Here is a 7,136-nt window from a genome sequence, read left to right on the forward strand (position 1 = left end):
AGAGAACAGTTTGATGAAAAGAAAAATTAATTTTTATCATTTTTCATCAATGCCACTCCTATCCCAAAAGCCTGGCAGCCAGTGCTGTAATTTTTTCTTTTTAATGGTCCCACATTGCTGTGTGATAATGCTCTTGTACCCTGTAAAGATTTGGCACTTGTATTAGTTTAATAAAATGCAGATCTTCCAGTAGCCAGGCAGAAAGCACAGGTAGAGCGACAAGACTAGGAGAATTTTGGGAAGAGGAAAGGCTCAGACACAGTAGCCACCCAAACGCAGAGGAAACAAGATGAGAATACTGCACTGACAAAAAGTACCAAGCCATGTGGCTAACATAGACAAGAATTATGAGTTAATTTAAGTTGTAGGAACTAGTTAATAATAAGCCTGAGCTAATAGGTCAAACAGCTTATAATTAATATAAGCCTCTGTGTGTTTCTTTGGTACTGAACAGCTAAGGGGCTGGGTGGAACACAAACTTCTGTCTATACTGCCTAAGTGGAATGAATCGCAGAATCACTTTTTAGAATTGTTTTCTCTACTTATAATTCACTGGAAACTCATGTGCACAGATTTTATTTATTTATTTGCCAAAGATAAGTTCATTGTGTGGATTTTCCAGTACTTTAGTCACCCACCAATCCATGGGCATGTAAGTTGTTTCCTGTGTTAGGTGATCATGAATAAAATTTTATACATATTAATTTCTGGAAATTTTGGTGAACATGGGTTGGGGAATTAGATTTACTTGAAGGGAAGGTGGTAGAAATGGCCCAGGAAGACAGCTGAATCGTCTCAGCTTAAGCAGTGTGCCTGCCCTTGTTATATTCCGATTGTAGGTGACTTAATGACAGGTGTTGCAGGATTTCTAAAAATCAATTATTTTAAGAGTCAATCTGACTAATACGGGATATGAAACTAGCAACCTAGGCAAATTAGTCTAGGCATCAGAGCTTCCCTTCAGGAGGCAGGAAGCCAGCAGGATAAACTAGACAGACAAACAGGATCCCAGGGAAATTCAAGGGCAACCCTGGGTCTTTCTCTCCACCCCTGTCATGGTGGTAAGTCAAGATGAGAGTTGATGCAGCAAAACATCCGGACCCAAAAAGTGACCACCAAGGCCTGACGACAACCTTCCGGGTCACCAAAGATCTCACGTGTTAACCGTTCTCTAGAATCTGTGGATCGCATCGTAGATGCATTGTCATCCGGGTAGCAGTTCATCAGAGAAAGGAAACATCTTTTACTGGCCTAGGCTCTGTCTATAAGTTGCAGAACAGAGATTCTGTCGGAAGCCTCTGAGAGTTGAATCCCACGTGGCACTGCACGAATCATCCAAACAGACTATAATTTGCCCTGATGCCATCCGTCGTGAATGGGTTTTCTGGGAACGTGGGAAATGTCTAGAATTACATGCATATAGAAACCTGTTCTTCACAGAGCATGTTCTGAGGACCCGCTGTACTCAAAGCAGCTGAACATCCCGCCATCCTACTAAGTGCAAATGCCAGGGTCCTGTCCTGAGTGGTTACTCTATGGGCCGAGCCTTACAGATACTCACTTTCTAACTTTTTGTATTCCTGGGGTGGGAGAGAAACTGAAAATTTTAAATTTATTATTTTAAATCAAAATGTAATTACATCATCCTCGCTGCTTCCACCCTCAAAGCTGAAGTTTTTGAGGTTTGTTCAAACCAAGACAGCGATAGACTCTTTGGGATAAAAAAAAAGTTCATCCAGTTATCCGACACAGTCCCTCCCAAGATAACTGTTTCCCCACCCCCTCAAAACCTAAGTATTTTTTGTATTCTATAATGGCTGAATTACTTTCTTAGCTTCCATTCAAACCTCATCTTGTCTCTGGAGCCCTTCTTGGTCAGAGACTTTTAAAAAGTTCTTCCTGTGGCCTTGTAGGTTCCCTCCACCTCTGCTGGAACCACTTGCCAAAACACTCTCACTTACTCTTGTTGCTTCCTTGACTTGTGTTTGCTTTAGATCAATAATTTGGCTGTCCTCATTCCCCGCAACTTCATTTCTTTAAACAGTACCCAGTTTGTACCCAGTACCAATAAACAGTGTTTAGCAGACAGTGACTCACTCGCTTCCCAAGCAGCCTGTTCCATTTGTCATTTGTAAACGGTTTTAACAGAGCCATCTTCGTCTTCCTCCTCCTTCTCATTTTCTCATTCTCCCCTTCTTCCACTTCTTCCTCCTCCCTTCTTTTTTTTTTTTTTGCTTTTTTTTTTTTTTTAATGACAGTTAAAATAAACTCCTGAACCTGCAGGGACCGTATCTTAAGTGCTGGGATGTCTGTGTGTTCCACCACCTGGAGTTGAAAAGTCTTCTCTGCAGTAAACCAGACCAGGTCCAGACGATGCTTCACCAGCCTCTTGGTGGTAGTAACTGAGGCCTTTGCAGGTCCCACACCCATATTCCACCTGCATGATTGAAAAAAGCTGTCATGGTCATATTTGAATCTTCTATTTTTCCAGTGAAATTCTGCCTGTGTCTTTACTTTGTCTGAATTAATGTTTATTTTATCTATGTAATTAAGACAAGAGAAACCACATTACAAATGCCACCAGGAATATGGTAATTGGCACAATGAGCTGGAATTGGGAGACCTATCACAAATCATCCACGGTGACGTCTTTAAATGATTCCTATTGATGATTTCTTTTTTTAATTTTTATTTATTTATTAAAGATTTTTGATTCTTCCCCTCCACTGCCTCCCATTTCCCTCCCCCTCCCCCAATCAAGTCCCCCTCCCTCGTTAGCCCAAAGAGCAATCAAGTTTCCCTGCCTGTGGGAAGTCCAAGGACCACCCACCTCCATCCAGGCCTAGTAAGGTGAGCATCCAAACTGCCTAGGCTCCCACAAAGCCAGTTTGTGCAGTAGGAACAGAAACCCATTGCCATTGTTCTTGAGTTCTCAGTAATTCTCATTGTCCGCTATGTTCAGGCGATGAAAGGAGACAGAGACAGAGACCCACATTGGAGCACCGGACAGAAATCTCAAGGTCCAAATCAGGAGCAGAAGGAGAGAGAGCACAAGCAAGGAACTTAGGACCGCGAGAGGTGCACCCACACACTGAGACAATGGGGATGTCCTATCGGGAACTCACCAAGGCCAGCTGGCCTGGATCTGAAAAAGCCTGGGACAAAACTGGACTCGCTATTGATGATTTCTTAACTCTTCTTTATCTAAGCGCTGAGTACACCTGTGATTCCGAGGCAAGTGATGGGCGAGATTTTTAGTTGCACGATTCCTCTCACAGGGATCACAAATGAGTATCTTTCGAAGCTGGGACTTCTTGCTGGCTCAACAATGGCCTAATGAAAAAGACGTGTGAGGCACAGGAGAGACGCTCTCAACTCCGGCTTCATACTTTCATACCGGCAATGCACCAAGCAACGTAAATGGCTCAGCCAACAGCCAGGAACTACAACAAACAACCCAAGCTTACTCCGCTTCGCACATCGGGTTTCCCAGGCCAAAGCAGCACCATCGACAACAATCCAGGTGCACATTTCAAGATAGTCCCAAACTAAGGTTATTCAACCTCAAAACTGTTCCATCATTTACCCAAAAAAAACTCTGGTATAGTCACCCCACGTTTAGTTCTTCAGCAAAAAAGCTGAGGGTGTAGAGTTTGCTCTGAAAACTGATATTCCCTCCACAGGCCAGACTGTTTATCTGAACATTTGATTATTCACACGGTGTAACAGAGAAATAAACAAGAGGACAAGATTCCAGGACACATTGGAGACACTAGTCACTCGGTCTGAGACAGCAATGAAGGATGGTATGGGACAAAACACTGGAACCTACCTTATAGTATTGCGCAGACACAACACCCATAAAGATGAGCAACCAGGGTAGTTTTTGTAATGAAAAAAGTCACCAACAAATAAGCAGAGAGATCCCTTTAAATATTATTACAGGCATTTGTTTTTGTTATTTGACTCAACTCTTACTATGAATCTCATGAAGTCCCTCTATCCACCAAGTACTGGGACAGAAACAAACATGAATAAAGAGACACGGGGTTTGCGGCTCATACACACTTAAGGAAGCGGAAGATGCAGGTCGCTTGAAAAGGGCACAGGCTCCAGAGTGACAAGAAAATCTTAGTCTAGGGCCAGCTCTGGCTCTGTTTACTTATCCAATATTTACTGAGCATGGCAAACACAATCCCTCAGTGCTCACAGACCGAACACTGTCACCAGGGGCTGCGCAGTCACTTCTCTTTTCCAGGGGATGTTTCACTATGAGCAAAGGGTTGGCTTTACTTTCACTAGTTCAGAAAGTAGGTCTCTTCTCTTACCACCTTCTCCCTCAGCAGATGAACCAAACCAGAGAGAGAGAGAGAGAGAGAGAGAGAGAGAGAGAGAGAGAGAGAGAGAAAAAGAAAGAAAGGAAGGAAGGAAGGAAGGAAGGAAGGAAGAAAGAAAGAAAGAAAGAAAGAAAGAAAGAAAGAAAGAAAGAAAGAAAGAAAGAGGGAAACATGGACTGATCCACCTGTCTCAAAATCCTGGCTTGGGCAAGCAGCCCTGACCCACAGGGAGAACTGAGCTTTCCTCCCCTTCCAATGACCTGTTGACAAGTAAGATTAAGGTGGGTGGGGTATGTTGTTGTTACTGAAATTCCCAGGCAAGACGTACTACCATGTTGTCAAATGGCTGTTTCTGCCCCCAGTTATTAATATATGTAGATTCCAATAAGATCACCCCCCAATTCCACCATTTGTTCTGTATTCTTACCGCCTTCTATTTTCATGTAACGTGTATACTCCCCATCCTTTTCCCTTAAGGCCTCTCCCCCTCCACGCCCGCCTCATGTGTCCCTTTATAAACTCAGAAGCTAGGCTACACACAGGAGACAGGGCTACAGTGTTAGCTGCCTGAGCCTGGGTTAGCCTATTCAATACTTTCTAAGTGCCTGTCATCTGCCTGCAAATTTAACAAGTTTCATTTTTCCTTTTTTTTTTTTAAGAGTTACTTATTTTTATTTCACGTGTATGTGTTGGAGGGAGGTCGCTTGTTGGCTCCTTAGCTGTTCAGCCCCGAAATAACCACACAGAAACTGCATTAATTGACCCATTAGCTCTAGCTTCTTATTAACTAACTCTTACATCTTAAATTAACCCATTTCTATTAATCTGTGTATTAACATGAGGCTATATCTTACTGGTAAAGGTCTGGCATCCGTCTCCTTTGGCAGCTACATGGCGTCTCTTTGACTCTGCCTATTCTCTCTCTATTGCCTGACTATATTCTGTCCTGCTATAGTCCAAAACAGGTTTATTCATTAACCAATAAAAGCAAAACATCCTACATCAGATTATGCTGGTGTAGTAAAGTGGTGATTACACATTCTCTTCCAAGATCCACAGCTTCCCAATAGCTATGAATAGGTGGCTAAGTTTCTAGTACCAGGCGTGATTTTCCTCTTTTTGAGCAAGGGACAGATAAAATTTAAACTCTGTATTATAAAATGATTTCAGGCTTATAAAAGAGTTGTAAATATGGATTACTTGTGAGTGCCCTCTCAGCATTTAGTAAAACCAGGAGCTGGGAAATTAAGGTTGATAAAATATTAATGTTCATCTACAAGCTTTCTACAGATATCAACATTTGACCCACTGAAGAACCTTTTCCCTGCCAGCATGCTGACAGTAGTCTCCAGAGGTTCTTGTGTAGAACATCTGCCTGACATTATTCCTTTTCTTTTGCATGGGGCTGTAGTACTGTTGATTAATGCCATTTTGTAATATTCATTGCATAAAAGAAGAGATGTCATCTTTATATCATTTCTGCTAAAATTGAAAACCACTGCTCTAACTACTCCCCTATTGATGGACGTTTCAACTGTTTTCAGAGTCTTACATTCAAGCCTGCTGCCGTAAGGAAATGTCTATATCCATCTCTTTATCAACATGTGGCTATTTATGTGGATAAATGCAGATAAACAGACAAGATCATAGGAAGATATGTAGCTGAATACCGCACTGCCCCAGCTACCCCCATAGACATAGTAAGGATCATTCTGGTTCTTGTATCCTAGATAAATATTTATTCCCAGCTGAGCAGTTTCCAAGGTTCAGGAGATGTACACAAATCTGGAAAAACACAGCCCTCCCCTCCCCCCAGCTTTCTGTGCTTTTAATTGCTATGCATCTAAGGACAACTTCCCTCTTCCACGTCAGGGAGACATTACAATTTTGAACACACTCTGAGCCTTACACAAATCCCCTTACAATCTCTTATCATTTGGGAGCTGAAGGGCCATTACCTGTGCAGCTAGCAGTCTGGACAGCAGGGAGAGGTCACAGAAGCAAAGAATAGTTAGCACATGCATGGCCCAGAAGAGGTGACATGGGACACTGGGTACAGATTGCTTGATAGAAACATTTTCAGGGCGGGAGATGACTCAGTAGTTATGAGCACTCGCTACCTTATCCGAGGACTGGTGTTTGGATCTCAACACTCACAAAGGTGGCTCACAAATGCTGTAAGCCCAGCTCCAAGGGATCTGACACCCCTCTTCTTATCCCTGGGGGCACCTACACACACACATGCACATAAACACACAGAAAGAAATAAAATGAATCTTAAAATGTTTTTTCTTAGTACAAACGCTTTGGAAGGATCCTGTGGGGAAAGGTGAAGGATTCCACACTCCAGGAAAGAGCACTATATACAGAAGAGATGAACATAGCCAACCCCAGACCAAGGAACAGTTATACCTTCCTACTCAACAGCCTGCACATGCAGTCTCAGAATTTTAGAACTGATTGAATAACTTCCCATTTTCCAGAAGAAGGGACTGAGCCTGAGAGAGGAGACCACCTCTTCCAGGTCTCAGAGTGGCTGTGGCTGTTGTCCCTTAATGGGCCACCAAGTGACTGTGGAGAACCAAAGTGCTAACTTTCCTGGTTATGGGATATTTTGAAATAATTGTAGACACGCGGGAAGTTGCAAGGCCAAATCAACGGTGGCTTGCTGCACCCTTCACCTGGTTTTCTCCAACTGCCGTCCAAAATCAAACCAGGGAAATCAGCACTTTTGCAAGCCGCAGGCCTTGTGTTGAGATCACACATAATTGCATGTTCTCCCTATGCGTGTGTTCTTGA

At 42.9% G+C, this 7,136-nt stretch overlaps 1 long non-coding RNA gene across 1 annotated transcript; it reads right to left on the reverse strand.

Moving 5' to 3' along the window:
- Positions 1-2,306: 2,306 nt before the first annotated feature.
- On the reverse strand, positions 2,307-4,052 carry LOC126512279 (uncharacterized). Its single transcript, XR_007594986.1, has 3 exons — positions 3,833-4,052; positions 3,126-3,333; positions 2,307-2,437 (listed from the first exon to the last, which is right to left on the reverse strand). It is a non-coding gene; the product is annotated as an uncharacterized lncRNA (long non-coding RNA).
- Between the last annotated feature and the right edge of the window lie 3,084 nt (positions 4,053-7,136).

This window comes from Alexandromys fortis, unplaced genomic scaffold (genome assembly GCF_014885135.2).
Source record: "Alexandromys fortis isolate MF-2015 unplaced genomic scaffold, M_Fortis_MF-2015_v1.1 scaffold_100_3062768_6864082, whole genome shotgun sequence".
Lineage (NCBI taxonomy): Eukaryota > Metazoa > Chordata > Mammalia > Rodentia > Cricetidae > Alexandromys > Alexandromys fortis.